This window comes from Microcaecilia unicolor, chromosome 4, assembly GCF_901765095.1.
Source record: "Microcaecilia unicolor chromosome 4, aMicUni1.1, whole genome shotgun sequence".
Classification (NCBI taxonomy): Eukaryota; Metazoa; Chordata; class Amphibia; order Gymnophiona; family Siphonopidae; genus Microcaecilia; species Microcaecilia unicolor.
In genome coordinates this window covers 366,182,973-366,196,367 of record NC_044034.1, presented here as the reverse complement: position 1 = coordinate 366,196,367, position 13,395 = coordinate 366,182,973, and positions in this window count along the sequence as shown.

The following is a 13,395-nucleotide window of genomic DNA, read 5'->3' as shown; positions in this document are numbered from 1 at the left end:
ACCAAACAATGTCATCTGTTCTTGCTATCCTCTATAAGGCCCCACCACATGTTCCTTCATGTGGTCCCTACCCTTCCTACCCCAACTTAACCATTATCTGTATTTGCTTTACTCCGGAGTCTATTAACATCTCTCCGGTATCATGTAAGCCACATGGAGCCTGCAAATAGGTGGGAAAATGTGGGGTACAAATGTAACCAACAAATAAATATAACTATTCAGGTACTTGCACTGTCCCACATGGGCTGACAATCTAAGTATTTATTTATTTGTTGCATTTGTACCCCACATTTTCCCACCTCTTTGTAGGTTCAATGTGGCTTACATAGTGCCGGAGAGCAGTTGCAGACTCCGATGTATACAAATACAAGGTGAAGTTGTGATAGGGTAAGGTGCATGTGGTATATTGTACCTGGGGCAATGGAGGGCTAAGTGACTTGCCCAGGGTCACATGGAGCTGCAGAGGGAATTGACCCTGGTTCCCCAGGTCCGCATCCCGCTGCAGTAATCATTAGGTGGTCCAGAAATATGATTTTCTAATTTTATAACTGCAATACACGCACACTTTTTTAAAAATCTGGGCGTCGGCACATACACCTTCCTAATATGCAAACTAATCTTTTTCAGAGATGGGGAGGCAGTAGGACTAGAGGTCATGAATTGAGGTTGTAGGGTGAGAGACTTAGGAGCAGTGTCAGGAAGGGTGGTGGAAGCCTGGAATGCCCTCGCGTGGGACGTGGTGAAGACAAAAATGGTGAAGGAATTCAATTATGTGTGAGATCAACACACAGGATCACTATACAGAAAAAGGATAGAATTCAATTAAAACTAAATTTAAACAGTCTCATAACTAGAGTGAGCTTTGACAGCAGTTTCAGAGGTTGGAAAGTAGGATTAATGTCAGACAGACTTGTAGGGTCTGGGTCCCATAAAAGGCAAAGTCAGTTTACTTGTATATAAAGGTACTTATTTGTACCTGGGCAATGGAGGGGTAAGTGAATTGCCCAGAGTCACAAGGAGCTGCAGTGGGAATCGAATTCAGTTCCCCAGGATCAAAGTCCACTGTACTAACCACTAGGCTACTCCTCCACTGGAGCTGATACTGTGATGTCATAATGCCTCATTCCACCAATAAGAGCCAACCTCATCAGTGATGTCACAATGCCTTGATTGCCTAATACTTGGCTCACTTCTGATATTGTGATGTCATAAGGGAAAAGGGACTTGATATACCGCCTTTCTGAGGATTTTGCAACTACATTCAAAGCGGTTTACATATATTCAGGTACTTATTTTGTACCAGGGGCAATGGAGGGTTAAGTGACTTGCCCAGAGTCACAAGGAGCTGCAGCAGGAATCAAACCCAGTTCCCCAGAATCAGAGTCCACTGCACTAACCACTAGGCTACTCCTCCACTAGCAACATTCCATGTAGAATCCTGCCCTTGCAGATCAGCAATGTGGCCGCGCAGGCTTCTGTTTCTGTGAGTCTGACGTCATGCACGTATGTGCCTGTTATGTGTCCTATTAGTGTGTTATCTTAGCTGATTAAGTGTTTATTATTGTTACTTAACCGGCTAAGGGCTGACCGCCACTGGAACACCCACGAAATAGCTGGTTTCGGCTTGGGCATTAACTGGACATTTTCAGCAGCATTATCCGGTTAAGAGCCACTGAATATACCCGGTTCACCCCAGACAAGTGATTTCAATGGCCAGAAGCGATTTCTGGCCGTTTAAATCGCTTTGAATAATGATCTCCGAGTATGACTAGAATACTAGCATTTATGCACATTTTTGACATTTAAATCTGGGTGACTCCTTAAGGAATTTAGGGCCACCTAAAGACACAGCCAGGCCTGGGGCAAGACCCCCCCCCCCCTATGTCTGCACTCCGCTGTTGCTATTGCCCCCTTGTGCCACACCCACACACATACTCAAGCTGTTGCCCACATTCGGGCCACCGCTGCCACCCCCGCCACCCCCTTACCGTCCTCAGTCTGTCAACCCCTGCTCCTGTGTGCCGAGACCCGAATGATTGCATTAATGCATTAATCCGGGTCACCTGGGTTATCACGTTAATGCAATCATCCAGGTCCCGGCAGCAGGAGAGAGACAGACCTGAAAGCAGGAAGAAGCTTGCTGGGGCCGGGCCCCTCCTTGGAGGCCGGGCCTCGGGAATTTTGCCCCCTCCCCTCTCAGCAGCCCAGATAGAATTACCCCCTAATGCTTAGTAATCTTACGGATGATTGGGACAATTATAAAAGGGGCCTTTCTGGCTTAATTTTATTGGAGAAAAAGTCTAAATAGGATTTAAATCTTGGGTACGGAGTTGTGAAATCCTGGGCCCAATATTCGAAACAAACTATGCTCCTAAATTGGGTTCCTCTATTATCAGTCAAACTTGTGAACAGATGTTTTCAGCTGAAAATTCATTTTAATTTAGAAGCTTAAAAGTTATGGGGTCAATATTCAGACATGCTGTGAGTGGTGCTAAACCACATAAAGACACCCTGGCATGTATTTTCAAAGCTGGAGAAATCACCAGATAGTTTCTCAATATGCGGAATGAACTATCCACAAATGAGGGTGCATGATAGTCCTAAAGGGACCATATGTAAATTCAGTATTGCCACTTGACAACCTGAGCACCATTAAATATGGACCATAAAACAGCCATGTGTTGTCTGTCCATTTCAGTAGAATAACAGTAAAAGCCCGTGAATGACAGACCCAACCTCAGGTCAGTATCAAATTACGCAAGATACTAGCAGTCATGTACCAAGGTACAGGCATCCTAGCCAACTGGGTCAGTGGTGGCCCCACACCTGGATGGAGGTGGCCTGGTAACCAGGTACATGCCACCACATACCCAGGACAGCAGAGAAAACAGCAGACCACCAAACGAAGACCGGAGAAATAGTTATTGCCCCTGATGCAGCCTTTGTAGGCGAAACATGGCCACGTTGGGCATAGTATTTCTTTGGTGCAATAAAAGCGTTAATTATTTCTCCAGTCTTTGGTGGTCTGCTGTCTTTTTCTACCGTCCCTAGCATCGCAGATCCCTGCCTCCACTTTGATCCTGCCACATACCCAGGGGCGTAGCCCTACGCAGAAGCTCTGCAGCTTTGACAGTGCCGGCGTGTGAGGGAGCAAACTGGGCTCCGAAGGCACCCACGGTCCTGCATCTCCCTCCCTTCACAATGTTTCTTACATCAAAGGGTTGCTGGCAGCAGTAGCGATTCACATATGCTACCCGCGGCTAACCTGGTGAAGTGCTGGGAGAGGGGTGAATGTGGGAGTAGGGCAGGGGCGGTGCCGGGGGAGGGGGCTAAAATGTGCCCTCTCACCTCGGGCTCTGGACCCCCCTCCGGCCGAAGTCTGGCTAAGCCCCTGATGTGCGCTATGTACAGAATAGTGCTTCGGAAGCATTTTAGCAGTAATGCGTGTATACTATGCTCAAACATATTTATTTATTTATTGCATTTGTATCCCACATTTTCCCACCTTTTTGCGGGCTCAGTGTGGCTTACAATACATTATGAGTGATGGAAGTACAATTTGTTACAATTCGGTTATGGATTACATTGTGAGGAGTTATACGAGACAAAATCAAAGTATCTTTAAGGAATATAGCAATGGAAAAGAACAGTGAAACATTGGAAGGAAACAACGGGAAGCTAAAGGGCAATAAATAATAACAAGGAAACATATGGTATTCATCCTTCTGTGAGTAAAGGTATGAGTGTGGTGAGATTTCGGGGGGTGAGAATTCATAAGTGGATGTGTTCCCACCCAAACCCACTTCTCCTCTCCCTTCACTCTCTATCTCAATTGATAACACCCTCATCGTCCCTGTCTCATCTGCCCGCAACCTTGGTGTCATCTTTGACTCCTCCCTCTCCTTCTCTGCGCATATCCAGCAGATAGCCAAGACCTGTCGCTTCTTCCTCTATAACATTAGCAAAATTCGCCCCCTCCTCTCCGAGCACACCACTCGAACTCTCATCCACTCTCTCATTACCTCTCGCCTTGACTACTGCAACCTACTCCTCACCGGCCTCCCACTTAGCCATCTATCCCCCCTTCAGTCCATCCAGAACTTGGCCGCACGTCTTATCTTCCGCCTCAACCGATATACTCATATCACCCCTCTCCTCAAGTCACTTCACTGGCTTCCGATCAGATACCGCATACAGTTCAAGCTTCTCCTTCTCACCTACAAATGCACTCGATCTGCAGCCCCTCCTTATCTCTCTACTCTCATCTCCCCTTATGTCCCCACCCGTAACCTCCGCTCTCTTGACAAATCTCTCCTTTCAGTACCCTTCTCCACCACCGCCAACTCTAGGCTTCGCCCTTTCTACCTCGCTTCACCCCATGCTTGGAACAAACTCCCTGAGCCCATACGCCGGGCCCCCTCCCTACCCATCTTCAAATCATTGCTCAAAGCCCACCTCTTCAATGTCGCCTTTGGCACCTAATCACTACACCTCCTCTCAGGAAATCTAAACTACCCCAACTTGACATTTCGTCCTTTAGATTGTAAGCTCTTCTGAGCAGGGACTGTCCTCATTTGTTAATTTGTACAGCGCTGCGTAACCCTAGTAGCGCTCTAGAAATGTTAAGTAGTAGTAGTAGTATGTATTGATGTATTACTGAACAGTGAGTGTGGACTTTATGTGTTTTGGTTCTTTCCGTAAATTTTATCAAAAAGATGTGTCTTCAATAATTTGCGGAAGGTGGTTTGTTCGTAGGTCGTTTTCAGGTTGCGCGGCAGTGTGTTCCAGAACTGCATGCTCATGTAAGAAAAGGTTGACATGTGCAGCGCCTTGTATTTCAGGCCCTTGCAGTTAGGGAAGTGGAGGTTGAGGAAAGTTCGGGATGATCTTTTAGCGTTTCTGGGTGGTAAGTCGATTAAATCAGACATGTAGGCTGGGGCTTCGCCGTGAATAATTTTGTGGACTAATGTGCATACTTTAAAAGTAATGCGTTCCTTCAGTGGGAGCCAGTGTAACTTCTCTCGTAAGGGTTTTGCACTTTCATATATTGGTTTTCCGAAGATGAGTCTGGCTGCTGTGTATGCACGCAATTATCAATATTCTAAACATTTCTGTGCTTGATCAGCGGTTAAGCGTTAGAACTTATGTTAGAAAGGTATGGCCATTATGTAGGAACACAACGTGCACAGCTGACATCATCAGCAGAACCCCTTTCCAGTGTCATGCTGATACACGGCAATTTCCTGAAGCTTTATAAGATTGTTATGTGCATATGCTTTAACCCAGTGGTTCCCAAACCTGGTCCTGGAGGCACCCCAGCCAGTCAAGTTTTCAGGATATCCACAATGATCTCCATCAGAGACCCATGCAGGCATCACAGTAAGAATGCATACAGCACAGATAACTGAAGCTCAGATCTTCGTCAGACTCCTAGTCAGGTGGTGTTATGCTGATATCCATAAAGCATGAATACAGCATGGACAGCTGAAGAATAGACCCGCATCTCAGCGCCAAGCAGGCATCACATTAATATGCATAAAGCATGCATAGAGCATGGGCAGATGATGGATGATCTTCATCAAAGCCCCAGGCTGGTGTCATTCTGACAGCTAGAAAACATGAATACAGCACAGACAGCTGAAGGTGGCACAAAGTGCTTCTTTCGGCTTCCACCGCAACCAGGACTCTTCGAGGATGATCTATTGCAACTTGGGATATGCACTGGAAAGTCTTCACTTAAAAATGCTGTTCATTATTTCCTAGCAAAATAAACCCATTAAATCAAAAAGGAGGGGAAGAATGAACGAAAGGAATGGAGCAGTGGCGTAGCCACAGGTGGGCTTGGGTGGGCCAGGGCCCACCCATTTATGGCTCAGGCCCACCCAACAGTAGCACATGTTTAGTGGTAACTGGTGGGAATCCCAAGCTCTGCCAGCTGAAGATTTTCCCCTGATGGTAACGAAAACGCTACTCTCCATGACACCGGCACCTGCGCATGCTCAGTTTTCAGTGCATGCTTGCTGCCAAGGTAGAAAGAAGCATTTTCCCACCGGCTGAGATAATTTTTTTTGGAGGGGGGGGGGGGGGGAGAACACGGTGCCCACCCAATTCTTCTCCAGGCCCACCCAAAATCTGTTGTCTGGCTACGCCCCTGGAATGGAGTCAGAGCCCTGCTCGACCACGAAAAGCAATGATCTTGTCTTGCCAATTCTCCTCTTGTTTGTTCATTTAAAAGGTTCAGGACTGATTCCCAGTGGACAGCGCCACCGTGAGGTGCCTTACGGGAACGCGCCTGCCCCACTTCCACCCATGCATGGGGCGATTTAAATGCCCAGGCAGGGCGTGCTGTGCAGGGGGACTCCTTTGTTGTTTTAGGTTCATGGCAGATCACTTGCAAAATTAAATGAAAAATGGACGATCTAATCCGAGTCCTCTTTCAGCTCTTCCCACCAAGCTGGCTTTGGAAAGACAATTGTTAAACAAAATGGGTGGGGGAAAAAACTACCAGAAAGGAGACCTGGTAATAAAAGGGAAAGAGACGAAAAATAGATATTTTTTAACCTGAATCCACAGAAGCCCTTCAGCTCTGCGATTGTATGTGATCACCTGCAAGTCTGCGAAAATGTCACCAGATGTCTCCCTAGCATTACAATATTATGATCTGTGGCAGATGTGATCTGCGATAGCTACCTACTCAAAATACAACTCAGACTCACAGGAAAGAGAATAAGAACCGAGAAACAATGGACAGCTGGACAGCACTGGAAATTAAAATGCTGCCTGTGTTTGAACAGCAGGCACTCTGCAAACAGGCTACAGCTTCAAGAGCAATGCATTCATGTCACTCTGCAGGAACACAGTGCAGAAACACCCTGCAAGGAGGCAGGCTACAACTTCAAGTACAAAGCAATCACACCCTGCAGAAACATCCTGCAGGTAGGCTACAATTTTAAGAACAATGCAATCATATCCTGCAGAAACACCCTGGTAGGCTACAACTTTAAGAACAATGCAAACACACATAAGTACATAAGTAATGCCATACTGGGAAAAGACCAAAGGTCCATCGAGCCCAGCATCCTGTCCATGACAGCGGCCAATCCAGGTCAAGGGCACCTGGCAAGCTACCCAAACGTACAAACATTTTATACAAGTTATTCCCGAAATTGTGGATTGTTCCCAAGTCCATTTAGTAGCGGTCTATGGACTTGTCCTTTAGGAAACCGTCCAACCCCTTTTTAAACTCTGCCAAGCTAACCGCCTTCACTACATTTTCCGGCAACGAATTCCAGAGTTTAATTACGCCTTGGGTGAAGAAAAATTTTCTCCGATTTGTTTTAAATTTACCATACTGTAGTTTCATCGCATGCTCCCTAGTCCTAGTATTTTTGGAAAGCGTGAACAGACACTTCACATCCACCTGTTCCACTCCACTCATTATTTTATATACCTCTATCATGTCTCCCCTCAGCCGTCTCTTCTCCAAGCTGAAAAGCCCTAGCCTCCTTAGTCTTTCTTCATAGGGAAGTCGTCCCATCCCTGCTATCATTTTCGTCGCCCTGCAGAAACACCCTGTAGGTAGGCTACACCTTCAAGAACAATGCAATTACACCCTGCAGGAATCAAGGAGGTTTGATTGACAGGAGACAGCATCAGGTAACAAAGCTGAAGCTGTCTACACAAAAGGAGGTTTAATTGCTTCCCTACCCAGCCACTGCCATCTTGATACAATCAAAAAACATTATTTTGTAAGGCGGCAAGCTCCGCTTCCTGGCTTCTGCTCAGATAATGGGTCAAGCACACTCCCATCGCCTCCTGTCAATTAAACCTTCAGGAATGCTGCTATTACTACTACTACTATTTAACATTTCCAAAGCGCTACCAGGGTTGCGCAGCGCTGTACAATTAACAAAGAAGGACAGTCCCTGCTCAAAGGAGCTTACAATCTAAAGGACAAAAAGTGCAGTCAATCAAGATTGAGGCAGTCTAGATTTCCTGGATAGAGGTACAATGGTTAGGTGCCGAAAGCGACATTGAAGAGGTGGGCTTTGAGCAAGGATTTGAAGATGGGTAGGGAGGGGGCTTGGCGTATGGGCTCAGGGAGTTTATTCCAAGCATAGGGTGAGGCGAGGCAGAAAGGGCGGAGTCTGGAGTTGGCGGTGCAGTGCAGAAACACTGTGGGCCAGATTCTATATATGACGCGTAAAAAAAATCCACAGGGAAAACATTTCCGCCTAAACGTATTATATAAGTGGCGCCTAGATTTAGGCGCGGTTTTGTCTATTAGATTGTAAGCTCTTTGAGCAGGGGCTGTCTTTCTTCTATGTTTGTGCAGCGCTGCGTACGCCTTGTAGCGCTATAGAAATGCTAAATAGTAGTAGTAGTAGTCTCTTGTAATCAGAGGTGATATTGTGATGTCATAATGCCTCAGGCCACCAATAAGAGCCAACCTCATCAGTGATGTCACAATGGCTTGATTGTCCTATACTTGGCTCACTTTTATTACATAGCTCTTTGAGCAGGGACTGTCTTTCTTCTATGTTTGTGCAGCGCTGCGTACGCCTTGTAGCGCTATAGAAATGCTAAATAGTAGTAGTAGTAGTAGTAGTAGGCATATAGAATATGCTTAGTTGATATCCCTGCGCCTAAAACTATGTGCTTCCATTTACACCGACAAAAATGTGGCATAAATCCTGGCATGTAGATTTAGGCGCAGAGGGCTACGTTCTATAACAACGCGCATAAATGTTTGACTTATTCTTGCGGTACACCGCCTTGAGTGAATTCCTTCAAAAAGGTGCTAAATAAATCCTAATGAATAATTAAATTTCAGAACAACCACAAAACGCCAATTTCCCTGCCCACAGCCATGCCCCTTTTGGCCTGCGCATGTTAGAAGTTAGACGCACTGTGTTACAGAATATGCTTAGTGAGTTGTGTGCATAAATTTTAATTATTACCAATTAGTGCTCATTATTGTTTGTTAAGTGCGGTTATCAATGCTAATTTACATAAGTACATAAGTATTGCCATACTGGGACAGACTGAAGCTCCATCAAGCCTAACATCCTATTTCCAACAGTGGCCAATCCAGGTCACAAGTATGTGGCAAGATCCCGGTTGCTTATTCTAGAAATAAGCAGTGGATCTATGGCCTTTTCCTTTAGGAAGCCATCCAAACCCTTTTTAAACCCCGCTAAGCTAACCGATTTTACTACATTCTTTGGCAAAAATTCCAGAGTTGAATTACACGTTGAGTGAAGAAATATTTTCTCTGGCTCATTTTAAATTTACTACTTTGCAGCTTCATTGTGTGCCCCCTAGTCCTAGTAGTTTTGGAAAGAGTAAACAAGCAATTCATATCTACCTGTTCCACTCCACTCATTATTTTATAGACCTCTATCATATCTCCCCTCAGCCGTCTCTTCTCTGAGCTGAAGAGCCCTAGCCACTTTAGCCTTTCCTCATAGGCAAGTCGCCCCATCCCCTTTATCATTTTCGTCGCACTTCTCTGTACCTTTTCTAAATCTACTATATCTTTTTTTGAGATGCGGTGACCAGAATTGAACACCATATTCGAAGTACGGTCGTACCATGGAGCGATACAAGGGCATTATCCTAACATTTTATTCACTTTCTTAGCTGCCGCAGCTCACTGAGCAGAGGGTTTCAATGTATCATCAACGATGACGCCTAGATCCCTTTCTTGGTCAGTGACTCCTATTGTGGAACCTTGCATGACGTAGCTATAAGTCGGGTTCCTCTTTCCCACATGCATCACTTTGCACTTGCTCACATTAAACGTCATCTGCCATTTAGACGCCCTGTCTCCCAGTCTCGTAAGGTCCTCTTGTAATTTTTCACAATCCTCCCGCGATTTAATTACTTTCAATAACTTTGTGTCGTCAGCAAATTTAATTACCTCACTAGTTACTCCCATCTCTAGGTCATTTATAAATATGTTAAAAAGCAGCGGTCCCAGCTTAAGACAATTAAGTTACATTTGTTCTTATAGAATATGCTTGGATTTCAGGTGTTTATGCACAGTGTGAAGGTACCTGCTGCAGACACACCCTGACACATCCTGCAATCACACCATGCAAGCAAATACTGCAAGAATATTGTAATCACACACTGCAGGCATGCGTTTCAAAAAGACTCCGGAATTGCATCTTTTAGACATATACTGAAGGCACACACTAAAAGAACACTCCAGTCACACCCTGTAGACACACTCAGGAAATAGACTCTATAAGAACACACTATGAAAACACGCAATCGCACCCAGCAAGCAATTCTGCTGCACGACTAATATTCCGCCAGTGTTGTTATGCTCATATTAGCCCTCTCCTGAAGTCACTTCACTGGCTTCCTATCCGTTTCCGCTTACAGTTCAAACTCCTCTTATTGACCTATAACTGCATTCACTCTGCAGCTCCTCAGTACCTCTCCACTCTCATCTCTCCCTACATTCCTCCCCGGGAACTCCGTTCACTGGGTAAATCTCTCTTATCTGTACCCTTCTCCTCTACTGCTAACTCCAGACTCCGTTCATTTTATCTTGCTGCACCATATGCCTGGAATAGACTTCCTGAGCTGGTACGTCAAACTCCGTCTCTGGCCGTCTTCAAATCTAAGCTAAAAGCCCACCTTTTTGATGCTGCTTTTAACTCCTAACTCTTATTCTCTTGTTCAGAACCCTTACTTTATCATACTTTAATATTTTATTGTTTGTCCTGTTTGTCTGTCCTAATTAGATTGTAAGCTCTGTCGAGCAGGGCCTGTCTCCTCATGTTCAAGTGTACAGCGCTGCGTACATCTAGTAGCGCTATAGAAATGATAAGTAGTAGTAGTAGTTTTTGGGATTCCGGAATCTTGTTACTCTTTCTGCACAGAATCTTGCTACACTTTGGGATTCCGGAATCTTGCTACTCTCTGGGATTCTGCACAGAATCTTGCTACTCTTTGTCCTTATCCCTTATCTGGCCTGTTTGTCTGTACTGATTAGATTGTAAGCTCTGTCGAGCAGGGCCTGTCTCTTCATGTTCAAGTGTACAGCGCTGCATACATCTAGTAGCGCTATAGAAATGATAAGTAGTAGTAGTAGTCTTTGGGATTCCGGAATCTTGCTACTCTTTGGGATTCCGCACGGAATCTTGCTACTCTTTGGGATTCTAGAATCTTGCTACTCTTTGAGATTCCGGGAATCTTGCTATTCTTTGTCCTTATCCCTTATCTGGCCTGTTTGTCTGTTCTGATTAGATTGTAAGCTGTGTTGAGCAGGGACTGTCTCTTCATGTTCAAGTGTACATGGGGGCAGACTCAGGAAAAATATCAGGAAGTATTTTTTCACAGAGAGGGTGGTGGATATGTGGAATGCCCTCCCGTGGGAGGTGGTGGAGATGAAAACAGTAATGGAATTCAAACATGCGTGGGATAAACACAAAGGAATCCCGATTAGAAGGCATGGATCCACAGAAGCTTAGCGGAGATTGGGTGGCGACGCTGGTAATTGGGAAGCAAAGCTAATGCTGGGCAGACTTCTATGATCTGTGCCCTGAAAATAGGAAGGACAAATCAAGGTCAGGTATACATATAAAGTAGCACATACAATGAGTTTATCTTGTTGGGTAGACTGGGTGGACCGTACAGGTCTTTATCTGCCGTTATCTACTATGTTACTCACGTTACACGCTACAAGCACACTCTGGAGTCACAGTGCAACTTTCTCCACATAATTTGTTAATGTTCTTCAGCCTTTTATTTAACTATTTTATAAATTACATTCAAAATATACTTGGCGTGATATATAAATATTACATAGAGATGTGCTGCATCTCAGCCATCTTCCTTTCCCTCAGCCGAACTTTCCACCACTGCTGCCCTAACTCCTTCCAGACTGGGCTCCAAGCTGCCCGAGGAGGACTGAGCATTGCATGGGACCTTTAAGTACAAATCCACACTCAAGCGCTAACCTGTCTCCTCCCCTCCTGCCCCAACAGGTTGTCTGCATCAGAGAGGGGGGAAGGGATGCAGCAGTGATGGAACAGGGGTCTGTGTTTAAAGGCCCTGTTCCATCAGTAGTAGTAGTGCTCAGTCCTCTTGCAGCAGAGGGTCCAGCTCAGGAGGATGTAGAGCAGTGGAAGCAGCCAACCTGTCAGGGGAAAGGGAACAGGTTGGAGATGCTTATGGAATTCTTTACCTCCTAATCTCCATGATTTTTCTGGTTATTCTGGTTTTTGCAAGCTTTTGAAAACTTGGATTTTTGAGCAAGCTTTTTGCTGAATTATAAATGTATTCAGTGTTACATATTATTCTAGGTTTTTTATGTTTTCTGCTAGATTGTTAATTCTGTAAATTTTTTTAAAGGTGTTATTTTGGTATCTGTTAATTTTAGCTTTTTGGTAACTTTGTTAATTGAATTAAATTTTGTAAACCGCTTTAAAACTTGTGGTGGTAAATGTGAGCCCTCCAAAACCCACAAGAAACCCACTGTACCCACATCTAGGTGCCCCCTTCACCCCTAAGGGCTATGGTAGTGGTGTACAGTTGTGGGGGGGGGGGGGGAGGATTGGGGGGGCTCAGCACACACGGTAAGGGAGCTATGTACCTGGGAGCAATTTGTGAAGTCCACTGCAGTGCCCCCTAGGGTGCCCGGTTGGTGCCCTGGCATGTCAGAGGGACCAGTGCAGTACGAATGCTGGCTCCTCCCATGACCAAAGGGCTTGGATTTGGTCGTTTTTGAGATGGTTGTCCTCGGTTTCCATTATCACCGAAAACTTGGGACGACCATCTCTAAGGTCGACCTAAATGTTGAGATTTGGGCGTACCCAACCGTATTATCGAAACAAAAGATGGACGTCCACCTTGTTTCGATAATACGGGTTTCCCCGCCCCTTCACCGAGACGTTTTGCGAGGACGTCCTCAGCAAAACTTGGGCGTCCCTTTCGATTATGCCCCTCCATCTGTTAATGCTGTGGTACAAATGTCAAGTTTTTAAAACTAAGGGAAAAAGACTATGGAGATTAGTTGATAAAATTTGCTTTTTTCTATTTTTATTCTGCCTATCACTAACCTACAATTCTTCCTTTAAACCCCAATCTTTAAGTTCCCAAAACACAAAGCAAAATAGTGTTCACTTACCAGAGAAATGTCCTCTTCTCAGAAAGGTTTACTGTTCTGGGATTTTGCCAGGTACTTGTGACCTGGATTGGCTACTGTTGGAAGCAGGATACTGGGCTTGGTGGACCTTCAGTCCAACAGTACAAGGTTTATGCTGTTTCAAATTTCTGAATAGTTCATTCCTATACCAAGCTTCTTTGTTATGGTACAGTTTACCCATTACAATTCGAAAAACTCGGTTCAAAACTCTGCTGCCTGTCTCATCTTCCGCC